This window comes from Geotrypetes seraphini, chromosome 4 (assembly GCF_902459505.1).
Source record: "Geotrypetes seraphini chromosome 4, aGeoSer1.1, whole genome shotgun sequence".
NCBI classification, from domain to species: domain Eukaryota; kingdom Metazoa; phylum Chordata; class Amphibia; order Gymnophiona; family Dermophiidae; genus Geotrypetes; species Geotrypetes seraphini.
The window spans coordinates 222,220,072-222,232,439 of record NC_047087.1 but is presented as its reverse complement, the minus strand read 5'-3'; the positions used below and the strand labels follow the sequence as shown (position 1 = coordinate 222,232,439).

Genomic DNA, 12,368 nt, shown 5'->3' with positions numbered 1-12,368 from the left:
CGGAGTCTGTCATAGAAGATAACACCCTCCAGGGATTCAAGACAAAGTTAGACAAGTTCCTGCTAAACCAGAACATATGCAGGTAAGGCTAGACTCAGTTAGGGCACTGGTCTTTGACCTAGGGGCCACCGCAGGAGTGGACTGCTGGGCCCGATGGACCACTGGTCTGACCCAACAGCAGCAATTCTTATGTTCTTATACATTACAGGATTAAAAGTAACTGGAGCAACAGTTGAATAAAGTTCTGTGATCTCGAAAAACTCGAAGTGTTTTTATAATTTTGGCCACTAGTGTATATGTTAGACTTGTCAGAAAGCATATTGGATTAAGACCCTAGGTATCATAACAGTGAGAGAAACACATTGTAGAAAATATTTTTTAACTCGATACATAAGCTCTGGAATTCATTGTTGAAAGATTTGGTAAAAACTGTTGTTTTATATACGTATCACTTACTCTTGAATTTTTAAAGTAATTTACAATATAAAAAAATTAGTAAAATAAACTAAATACAAGAAAAAAAACAAACTCCCCAAAAAACAAACTCCCCCTAAACTTATAAAATTACTCTCTCCAGTTAGTACAGCCCAACATTATTATTAATTCATATGCCTCTTCTAAATAATTCCCCTAAAAAGGTTAAAAAATACTGCATTGATCAGCCTCCCCTTTGTAATCCATTCACAAAAATGTACTGACTAGCCACATAGTTACTTTTTTTTAACCTAGAAGATAAAAGATTAACTCCTTTCCTGATACTTACTAGTAAATAATTCCAAGCAAATGGATCTGAGTATACTACAAGAAATCATTTGGGCCAAATAATTTGAAAGGTGGGCCTTTGCGACAATACGCAAATCAATGCTGTTAGCTTATATTGGTTTCAAATACCTATGGACATATTACCAATTTTTAAACAGTTATTAAATTAGACTTGAGGACCTTCATTGCTGATTCTTAGGAGTACGCAGCATGGAATCCATCTACTTTGGGGGGTTCTGCCAGGCAGGGCAGAATTAATTTGTCGAGGGCCCCTAGGCACACAAAAAGTCCACTGGGCCCCCTGTCCCACCCCACCCCACCGTGCCATGCCCCCTTCCACACACCCTGTCCCGCTCCCATTTATTTATCCATTTTCTTATTTATTTCTTCATTTCCACTTTTTTTCTTTTATTTTAAAATTCAAAACAAAGATTACCATACCAGTGCCAGTGTAGTTTTTCTTCTATGCAACCTCCAAACATCTCTGAACAAATCCCCCCTCCCCCTTCCTTCCTAGAGGAAGAGATTTTCAACTGGCAGGGTTTTGAGAAGCCTACCAATTTATATTTTGCATATGGGTAGGAGGCATGGGGCATGGCGGGAAGAAAATTTAGTGCCTGCCATTTTATTGGACTAATACATTTCTTAATTAGCTTTCTGAGGTTAAAACCTCTTTCTTCAGGTCAATAAACTATACTGCTGTTACAGTGTCCCAGTCCTGACCTGAGGAAAGGCGTTATGAATTAGTAAAAAATGTATTAAAATTAGTTAATAAACAGTATCACCTTATTTCCATTTTCTATTAATAAACGATTATCAACACAGCTACAATAATACTTTATCCTAAAGCAAAAATAAATAAATAAAACAAATATAATTTATTTCTATCTTTGTTGTCTGGTTTCTGCTTTCCTCATCTTCTCATCATTCTCTTCCTTCCTTCCATCCATGTCTGCCCTCTGCATCCAGCATCCGCCCTCTCTCGCTTCCATATAGTATCTTTCCTCTTTCTATTTCCCTGTCTCTCCTGTGCCCCTTCTCTCCTTTGTACATGATTCATCTCAGCTTCAGCCCCCTCTCTCCTTTGTACATGATTCATCTCAGCTTCATCCCCCTCTCTATTTTTCTGGTCTGGCATCTCTATCTCCTTTCCTTCCCTCCCCCTTGCCCTAGCATCTCTCTCCTCTCCTTCTCTTCAATATCTCCCTCCCCCTCCATGTTCTGGCATCTCCTCTCCTTTCTTTCCCTCTGGTCTGGCATCTGTCTCCTTAGTTTCCCTTCCCCCCATGCCCTGGCATCTCTCTGCTCTCCTTCTCTTCCATCTCTCCCTCCATTATCTGGTTTCTCCTCTCCTTCCTTTCTCTCCCTCCCTTCTTCCTTTCCCCTAGTCTGGCATCTCCTTTCCTTTCTTCCTTTCCTTCCCTCCCATGGTCTAGGCATTTCTCTTCCCCTCTCCCTCCCCAATTTGGTGCATCAGCATTTCTCTCCCCCTCCCCTTCCCTCTCTTGTCCCCCTCTCTCTCTGTCTCACACACCCGTCGGCAGCGCACAAATTCTTTTCTTCCTCCTGGGCCCCCGACTGCCTGCCCAAAAACATCAGGGGGGCCCACTGGCATTAGGAGAAGACAAATAGGCTGTTCGGGCATCTCTTCCACTTCCCCTTCTAGGGCCGGCGTTAGGGGACAGCAAACAGGAAAAGGGGCCCCCGACTGCATGGTGAGGTGATGTAAGCTTCCTTCCCTTCGACTGCCTCGCTGCCCTCTCTCCTGCCGCTGCCACAGCATGTAAGCGAATTGAACCCATGCCACGGGGCTGTTCTAATACTGTGCGTGTCTACTTCCCTTTTCCTCCCTCCCCCTATGGGGCTCAACTTCAGAAAAGATAGATGTCCAAAATATGGCATAAACTGGCACTTGGACGTCTATTAATAATAATAATAATAATAATAACTTTATTCTTATATACCACAATACCACAAACAGTTCATAGTGGTTTACAAAGAAGAAACTGCATACAAACAGCGATATTACAAAAAGCATTTAGAAATACATCAGCATGGAAATATTACAAAAAGCATTGGTGAAAACATCCAAGTGGACTTGTTTGAAACTTACTTTTTAGATGTTTTTCTGGCTGTTTTGTCTCTAGTGTGCCTAAATCTTAGGGGGTGTATTAGAGGCGTGTTGTGGGCAGAATTAGTGCGGACTTAACACTTGGACATTTCATAGCAATATAATCAAACATTTCACAAAACATCCTGGGCACAGTTTGAATGTTTTGGGCTAGACCTGTTTTAAAAATGAATAAAGACCAAAAAGGTACCCAAATTGACCAGATGACCACTGGAAGAATGAAAATATGGTCCCTCACACTCCCCCAGTGGTTACTGAAACTCTTCCACCCCCCAAATATCTGCAGGAAACAGTATATAATCTGTCTCTATGGCCAGCCATATTAGAACTGCAAGCAAGTCTCTGGAGTAGCCTCGTGGTCAGTACAGTGGATTGCAGAAGAAGAGACTAGTACACTTGTGGTGGAAAGTGTGAACCCATCAAAAACCCACTTTACTGCCATTTAGGTGACACCTTCCGGCATAGGGACTATTAGAATAGTTAGAGTTTTCGAGGGCTCACCATATAATATACGGGGATTATGGTAAGATATGTACCTGGTACCCTTAATGTGAAGTTCACAGCAATGCCCCACTGCTCTGTTTGCATGTCTATGTGGCCAGTCCATTAAAAATACTGGCCTCACCTACATGCAGATGGCTTGTTTTGGACATTTTTAATTTGGATTTTTTTTTTTTTTTTCAATAATAGTAAATAAATTAGACATCTAGCTGGACAAAACTTGTATCTGGGCCATTTTTGAAAGAAAAAAAAAAAGATAGACATCTTGTGGGCTTGAAAATGGACATTTTCTCCATCTGATTTTTGGCCTGTTAAAACTTAAAACTTAAATTTTTGGACATTTTTATCAAAATGTCCAAAATCAGACTTAAATGTCCTATTGCAAACGCCCCTCTACATGTTCAGCCAGTCTTAAAAAGCAGCACCCATTCACTGCTCCCTCTGTCCAGCAGCAGCCCTTCTCCCTTCGTTTTACCTCCTCCCCTGTCTAACAGCACCTCTTCCCTGTTCCCCCTGTCCAGCAGCACCCTTTACCTGCTCTCCCTGTCCAGCATCTGGCTTCCTCTTCAAAAAAGCCTGCTGAGGATCGCAGCTGGCTGTAGCAAACCTCGCAGGTGCTATGCACCTCAGTAGCACGTTCCCTCTGACGCGATCCGGTGCATCAGAGGGAACGTGCTACCGAGGTGCAGAGCGGCCTGTAAGGTTCACTACAGCCAGCCGCGATCCTCAGCAGGTTTTTTTGAAGAGGAGGGCAGACAGAAGAGCCGCTTCGGTGGACTGCCGCTTCGATGCCTGGAGGAGCTGGAGAGCAGGGAGGCCCAAGCTTACAATTTCTGTGCCAGCCATTGGCACAGCTAAGCACGCATGCGTACTCCTGCCGGCCACGGATCACGCAGGTAGGAGTGCGCATGCGCGCTTAGCGTTTTATTATAGTAGATTCAACAAATTCCTGATTAAATGCTAAACATAAAGAAGGCCAGGACACTTTTTTTTTTTTGTTCTAGCATTCATGTGATGTTTGCTCCATGGACATTCTGTCTAATTGGCTTTTGTTCTTGATAACTGTAGTAGCATAAGTGAAGGGTGGCTGCTGGATGTAAAGGTAAGCAAAAATTCTTTATTACTCTGTGATATACAGAAGCCTGTTAGTTCACAAGCTTAACCCAGTGCCAATAAAATCACTTGAAATCAAAGAGAAGCAATATTACTAGGGCTGAACATAACAGTATCAGGATCTTCAGAATGATTCAGGAAAGAACTTCCTACCATGGTAGCCTTTGCCCATAGCTTGTGGAGGCTTAAGCAGAAGGCAGCTCTTGCCTTCAGATACTGTTCCCTGTATAGGAGTCCTTTACCTACATTCCTGTCAGCGGGGGGTCCTGTTTCAATATCACATTTTCAATACTGAGGGACAGGAAAGTTCTGCAGGATTCCAGAGGTCCTGCCTGTCCCTAGTAATTAAAGCACAATACCAAAGCACCACCTCCCAATGGTAGCAATGTACTTGGAGGACTCCTGCACAGCTGAAAAGGGATATTGACTGTGACTCCAACATGGAAGATCCTTACTCAGGCCTCCCTGCCCTGTTTCCTCTCTCTTGTTTTAACTTTCTCTGACTGGGCCCTGCCCTCCCAGCTAAGCCAGCCAACTCTACTTCAGTAAGTTACCATATTTCAAATGGTAAAATCCCAGATGCATGGCCATGCCCTATTCTGCCTCCAGTTCCTCCCATTCTGCCTCAAACCTCGCCCCATTCAGCCCCCCTGTCTCACCCCCCACAGCCTCATCTCTTCTTTCCAAAACCCAGACAAACTGCCAGGTTTTGGAAAGTCCGTTCAGGCACCCAGACAGGCCTCTAAAAAAAGGATATGTCTGGGTTTTTCTAGATGTCTGATAACCCTATACTTCAGTGACCCAGTAAAGGAGTTCACTTAAAGAAACCTAAGCTTATTCCATCCACTCCCTCACAGTTACTCTGCTGTGTTTTGTTCTTGGTGTCTGGTCGGATTTTTATTACTGTATTTTTTTTATCATTGTACTTTTTTAATTGAATTTTCATGGTTTTATATGTCAGTGTTTAATAAATTATCTCCATAACATCTGTATCCACAGTTTTTGTTTTTGTTTTCATTGGTGGATTGTTTTCACTGTGGATCATTGGGTCTTCCCATTTTTCTTTGTTGTTCTTGGTGTCGCCCACTAATTTCCTGATTCATCCTTGTCTCCAAACCATTACTTCCTGGGCTTTAGCTTCTCCAGGTGCACTGCCATTATAGGGCACAGATATTTCTTTGCTGGGGGAACCTCTGGCACATAAACTTTGTTCAATACTGGTGAACTGCTCTCTCCAGAGAACATCTGCTAGGGGTAACTGGCCTTGCTATCCTTCGTTAAGTCTTACTATTGCATCAGAAGATGGGGACAAGTGTGTCTGATTTTCAAGTCATTTGTAGGTTGATTCAGTAAAATAATGTTACAATACTGCCTGCAAATAAACCGGCTCTCTTCAGGGTCATTATTGATTCTAAAATGCTACATTTTGTAATGAACGTTGACCCTTATAATTGTGAAAAGGCACCAGACCTATAGATTATGCACAGTCAAACATTTGAAAAAATGTCTCTCTCTTGCTCAAAAATTCCACCATCTGCACTATTGTTATCTATGATGGGCGAAGACTTGTATTCCATTATTCACAAAGGGGAAAATACTGTCTTCCATTTTCAATGCTTATGTTTGTATGTCTTTGTAGTATTTCTAATTGAGGACTCGGTGATCCCTAATCATTCTGAAAATCTTGATCTGAACTGAGCAGCATTACTACCATAACTGTCATTTAGGGTGGAAGTTATCAATGCGGCCAGTTGTTAAGACATATGATTTTACTACAACTTGTGGTATTTTAGCATAGGGTCCCATTTTATGCAGTTAGACTTTATTCTAAAACTAGTCTTTAAGCCCGTTACATTAACGGGTGTTAGAGACTCCTCTTCCTGTATAAAGTTGTTGTTGTTTTTTTTCATTTTAGACTTCCTCCCCCTCCCTTTCCCCTTCCCGTCCCACCTTTCGCTTTTTCAACCCCCTTGCATCATCCGCTCCTTCTCCTGCGTGGGCCACCGGAGCAGAGAGGACGGGGCGGAGGGGGCTGCCGGACGGGGCCGGCGGAGAGGAGCTAGGCGGCTGGAGGAGTCGCAGCAGCCACTGCCGATCGCAACCTCTGTCCCGCCTTCGCCTTCTTATAGTTTTCTTCACCGATCCTTTGGAGAGCGGCCTGCAAGGTTCGCTACAGCGGCTGGCGATCCTCAGCAGGCAACTTTGAAGAGAACCGGTAGCGGGAAGGAGGAGTCGCTGGCACACGTGCCTCCAGCTAGTGCAGGCACCGTGAGGACTGGCACAGAAGCACACCTCATGCCACCAGGACTCACGGACTTTCGACAGCGCATGCGCACTCTAGGGTTTTATTATTATAGATAGCACAATTTATGTTAGGCCCACATTGATAAGTTTCCCCCTCATTTATCAAATACTATGAGGGGAGACAATAGTTTAGGGAGAAATAGGGATGTAATTTAACATCTCAATTATGGATTAGTTGGTGAAGACAGAAACTGTCTAAATTGAGTAAACCAGCAAGAAATTTATTCTGGGTCAAATGAAATGTACATAAGAAAAGCAGAAAAAATGAGGGAGGGAGAGGTAAAGAGGGATGTAGATAGATCTAGGTTATCTGTGTGGTGCTGTTGCTTCTCAGGATTAACCACAGATTGTTGTTCCATTAAATGTGTTTTACTTTTCATTCTGGGTCATTGTGACACTAGGAAATTATTACACACTAGGGATATGCACAAAGGAATGGGGACTTGTACACCGCCTTTTTGTTGCTTTGGCATTTCAAAGCTGGTAGTCAAGGCGGTGGGCACTGGAGGATTGAGTGACTTGCCCAGGATCACAAGGAGCAGCACTGGGATTTGATCTCACAACCTCTGGGTGCAGAGGCAGCAGCTCAACCAGTGAGCCACAGCCTCCCCGCCCAGGAACCCCTTCCCCCAGATATTTTTTATCAATTTGGAGCATTTTTATTTTGGTTTGTACAGGTATTGATTTTAAAAAATGTGAGTACACATTAGAACTTCTCAATGGGCACAGATTGCGTACATGCTAATTTGTTATTTAATGCATATTAAATTGATAACGCTTGCATAGAATTTTGTAAGATATTTTAACACACCGAATGCGCACTAATAAATACACGCTAACAGCAACACATCCCTAATGTATATTTATCCAGGAATTAAGCGGTCATATAGTTAGATTATAATATTATTTTTAATATGATATACAGTAATTAGATATGCCATAGAACTAGATCAGAGACCTCATATTAACCTGGGATTCCGAAACCTTATCTAGGAAATTAATAGTGATGATAAACCATTTATGTACTCATTCACTGCTTGTTGTGACAAGGGAGACACACAGTGATGGACTGTGTGCCAGAGTCACTTAAGCTGAAGTCAGCTGTAGTGTTTTCGAGTTAATATGACAGATTAAATATTACATATCCCTTTTTCTTTTTATCATGTCAGTAAAATCAAAGGGAACTGACAGCCAGCAGTGGCACATTCATCTTGCACATACCATTTTCTGGGTAGGGATTTGCTGTCGTTTGTGTAATCTATACTAATTTTTTTAGTGCATGCTAAAGGAATGTAGGAAACAGTACATGGCCTAAAAAAATTTTGTGCACACTTAACAAAAAACAACAAATGAACATTTTTGGGATGTGCACTTTGGTTTTTAGGTGAGAGGAAGACATTAGTAGCACAGCAGCTTCATCATTTCAGTCTCCGGATTTCTATGGAGTTCAATATAAATCACACCTAAATCACACAATCTCTTGACTATCTGAAAAAATATCACGAGATGTCATAATGGGGCAGAACAGTGGTGATTTGATTAATAAAAGTTATCTGATATTGTAATTTATTGCTTGAAATACTTCAATAACAATAGGCAGGTTTAATGGTGATATTTTAATCAGTGGATGCTTTTTCTCCCAGAGTCTAATGCTATGATAATCCCAGTTTGCTTTTCTAGAATATAAAAGTACACGTTGGTATTTCTTCCATTGCTTATTAAGGAGCGTTTTTGCTACGCTGTACTAGTAAATGGGTGCGTCCCAACGTGAGTCTTTTCCACATGCTAAGCCCGTTTCTAGCAGGGCTGTAAAAGAGGTATTTTTCTATTTGTTGAATATCTTGCTATGTGGTAATGTTAGCATTAGCACACGGCCATTTAAAAATATTAATGTGGGAGTACTTACCGCTTCCTATTTAGAAAGCGCTAAGGCAGGGGTGTCCAACCTTTGGCTTCCCTGGGCCACATTGGCCGAAAAAAATGTTTCTGGGGCTGCACAAATGCGCAAACGCTGCAGCAAGAGAGAGGAGGGAGCCGGCAAGATGGTAAACACCCGGGGGCAGTAGAGGAAAACACTGCATCGCCCTCGACTGGAGCCGCACAAAATACTTCACTGGGCCGCATGTGGCCCTCGGGCCACAGGTTGGACACCCCTGCGCTAAGGTCTCCCGTGTTATGGACTCACTAGTCAGTTAGGAAAGCAGTAATGTCAGCACATTGCTGAATACCGCTTCTATGTTCATTCTCTGCCCCTGACACTCCCCTCCCCCCCCAAAAAAAAAGTGTAGATGGCAAAACTAAGGCAGAACACTTTAGCGTGTCTTGCATTAGACAATTTTTCCTGCATAAAGCGCCCACTTGCGCGTAATATAGCTTTATAAAAGGGTCCCTAAAAGGCTTTCTTGTTACCTGACAAACATGTTCTATTTTTCCAAGTATATATGTATTTATACCTATAGATTGGACTGGAGCATTAAAGGGAAGAATCGTGATAGCCACTTAAGAATATAAATGATTGTGTTTGGAATTAAAAGCTTACTTTTCCTTCGCATGTAATGGGAAGACCACAGCAGTCAAAACAGACTTTTAGAATGAAAAGCTGGCATTTTCATTTGGTTCGGCAGTGTTGCTGTAAGGCATAGAGATGTAGCCTCATCATAGTATCAGGTCTTCTTCCTGAAGCTAGAATTTTTTCCAATTACCATCATATAACCTTGCTTTAATCGGATCTCATGAAACCTCTAGCAAAGTTAGTTTATGCTACAATATATGTAACATTTCCATATTGAGGAAAGGGCCAAAGCTGTCTACCAAACAAGCCTGTAGTTTCAATGCATTTTTTTGTAATTGTTTATTTATAACAAATAACAGTACAGAGAAACAGCAGTACATCACAACAGTAATACATACAGAACTCCAAAAACCCCAGTGATGTCACCCCCTCCCTCAACGCCCCCTCCCCTTCCCTTCTTCCCCCCCCCTCCACTCTGTAACAGCAAATTCAGAGACTCAGTCCCCAAAATGCATAGGTAGCTGTTGTTTCTTTTAATGTGCTGGGTAGGTTTCTTCCCATAGTGTTGTCTTCCCTTTTGCTTTAAAGAAGAGTAACAACCCTGAAATATGTATATCTGTACTGAATTGCAAAATTTCTGGCAACCCAAAAAGGAATGGGTGTGGCAGTCCTCATACTGTGTCAAAGCAGTGTACACTTATTTGCCATATCTACCTTACACATATAGGATGTGCTCTAGCGTTGGGCACTGGTGTAGGTGAAATGCAAAGAGCATGCACACTGCACTAGCCAGACTGAAACTCTTCACATTGCACCAGCGACACTTAGGGGGTCTTTTACTAAAGTGTGTTAGATTTTACAGTTACGGCGGCATAACACTGGAAATTAACACACAGTAGCTGCAAAACTAATTTGGAAATTACTGTGGGCGTGCCCATTATATTCTTATACAGGTCCTATATTAATATTGGCATTAGCGCACTGTATTCAGGTAGATGTTGGCACAGAGACACTTGGGCCTTGATTCTCTAAATGGTGCCAAGCAGCTGCAGGTTGCATGTCAATCACATGATGGCGCCATTTAGAGAATCATGTCTCTGGCAAAGGTAGACACCAGAAATGTAAGCCAGGGTTTTCAAGGTCTACATTTCTGGCACCTATCTTTGACGTGAATTATGCCTACACGGGCTCTACATGTTGCCTAACGCCACTTCCAGCTTTAGCCACGCCTACAGTGGCATTAAGTACTGAAAGGCACCTCCGGAGGCGTGATTCCGGCGCCTTGAATTTTCTTTTAAGTCCACTTTTAAATAGCATTTTTTACTTAATGTAGGCGCAGTTTATAGAATATGGGCCTTAGCGCCTCCTATTCAAAAAACAATACATGGTCCCATATTAACAGCACATTAGTTAGTTAACACATTAACTGCAATACCCTTTCCATGCCCTTTACCTACCCAAGTTCCACCTAGTTATGCCCTTTGACACAAAGGTCCTGATTCTATAAATGGCACCTAAATTGGTAGATACCTAAGAAAATGGCACCTACTGCATGTCATTCAAAGTTAGGCACCATTATGGAATCAAGCCTAGTGGTATCTAATTTCAGTTAGGTGCCGCTAGGCGTCTGCAACTTAGGTGTTGGTATATTAGACCAGAGTGTTGTCCTAAAACGCCAGGGCCTAACTCATTCTTTGCCCAAACTCTGCCCCCCTAACCACACCCATCTTTTGTGTGGGCATGGGTAGATGCCTACATTGGCACCTACTGAATTAGGCACATACCCGAAAATTAATTTTTAAATTGCTTTTTTAATTGGATTTTAATAGCGCCGCTCAATTGACAGCTGAACCAATTAAAAATTAAAGATATGCACCTAGATCGGTTATGTGTACCAATCTAGGTGCCTAACTATAGGCATCAGGCAGAGAAAAAAAATGTGCTTAGGGCTATTCTGTACATCAGGGGTGCCCACACTTTTTGGGCTTGTGAGCTACTTTTAAAATGACCAAGTCAAAATGATCTACCAACAATAAAATTTTTTTTAAAAACACAAAGCACACTGTACGCAGAAAAAATGTTAATTATCATTACTATTCCATGGTTTTTTCAAAGAGGTCAAGGCAGATGACTCTATGCACCGTCACCTCAGTAACAACCATATAAAAATAGACAAATATATCCCTCTCCCTTTTTACTAAACCACATTAGCAGTTTTTAACGCAGGAAGCTGCGCTGAATGCCCAGCGCTGCTCTCGACGTTCATAGGCTCCCTGCGCTAAAAACCACTACTGCAGTTTAGTAAAAGGGGGCCATAGTGCAAAATATAGACAGCAGATATAAATTCAGACACATTTTTATCACTAAATTGAAAATAAAATCATTTTTCCTACCTTTGTTGTCTGGTGATTTCATGAGTCTCTGGTTGCGCTTTCTTCTTCTGACTGTGCATCCAATCTTTCTTCCCTTCTTTCAGCCTGTATGCTTCCTCTCCTCCAGACCTCATTCCCTCCCCCAGCTTTTTCTTCATCTCTCCCTGCCCTTTCTTTCTCCCTGCCTCCCTTTCTTTTTTTCTCTCTTCAGGCCCCCTTTCTTTTTTTCTGTTTCCCTTCTTTCCTTCTGTCTCCCTGCCTGCCCCCTTTCTTTCTCCCTGCCCTCCCCCAAGCCACTGCTGCTGCCATCGGGGAACAGGCCCCCAAGCCGCCGCCGCCATCGGGTAACAGGCCCCAAAGCTGCCGCTGACCCAAGCTCTCCCTGCTTCCCTACGTCGGGCCGACCAGCATTCCTCTCCCTGACGTCAGTTCTGCCGTCGGAGAGGAAGTTCCGGCCCAGCCAGGCAGCGATTGGCTAGCCCGAACTTCCTCTCCAACGGCAGAATTGACGTCGGGGAGAGGAAAGCTGATCGGCCCAGTAGATCGCCAAGTCAAAGTGAGTCTATCACGGAGCCCGGGATGGGCTCCGCGATCAACTCACTTTGCCTTGGCGATCTACCGGTCGATCGCGATCGACCTATTGGGCACCCCTGCTGTACATTGTACCTAAAGT

General features: G+C 42.8%; 1 protein-coding gene across 12 annotated transcripts in view; it reads left to right on the top strand.

Moving 5' to 3' along the window:
* The window catches only part of ZMIZ1 (zinc finger MIZ-type containing 1), a 1,043,290-nt gene that overhangs the window by 924,096 nt on the left and 106,826 nt on the right, over positions 1 to 12,368 (top strand). The window lies entirely within an intron of this gene.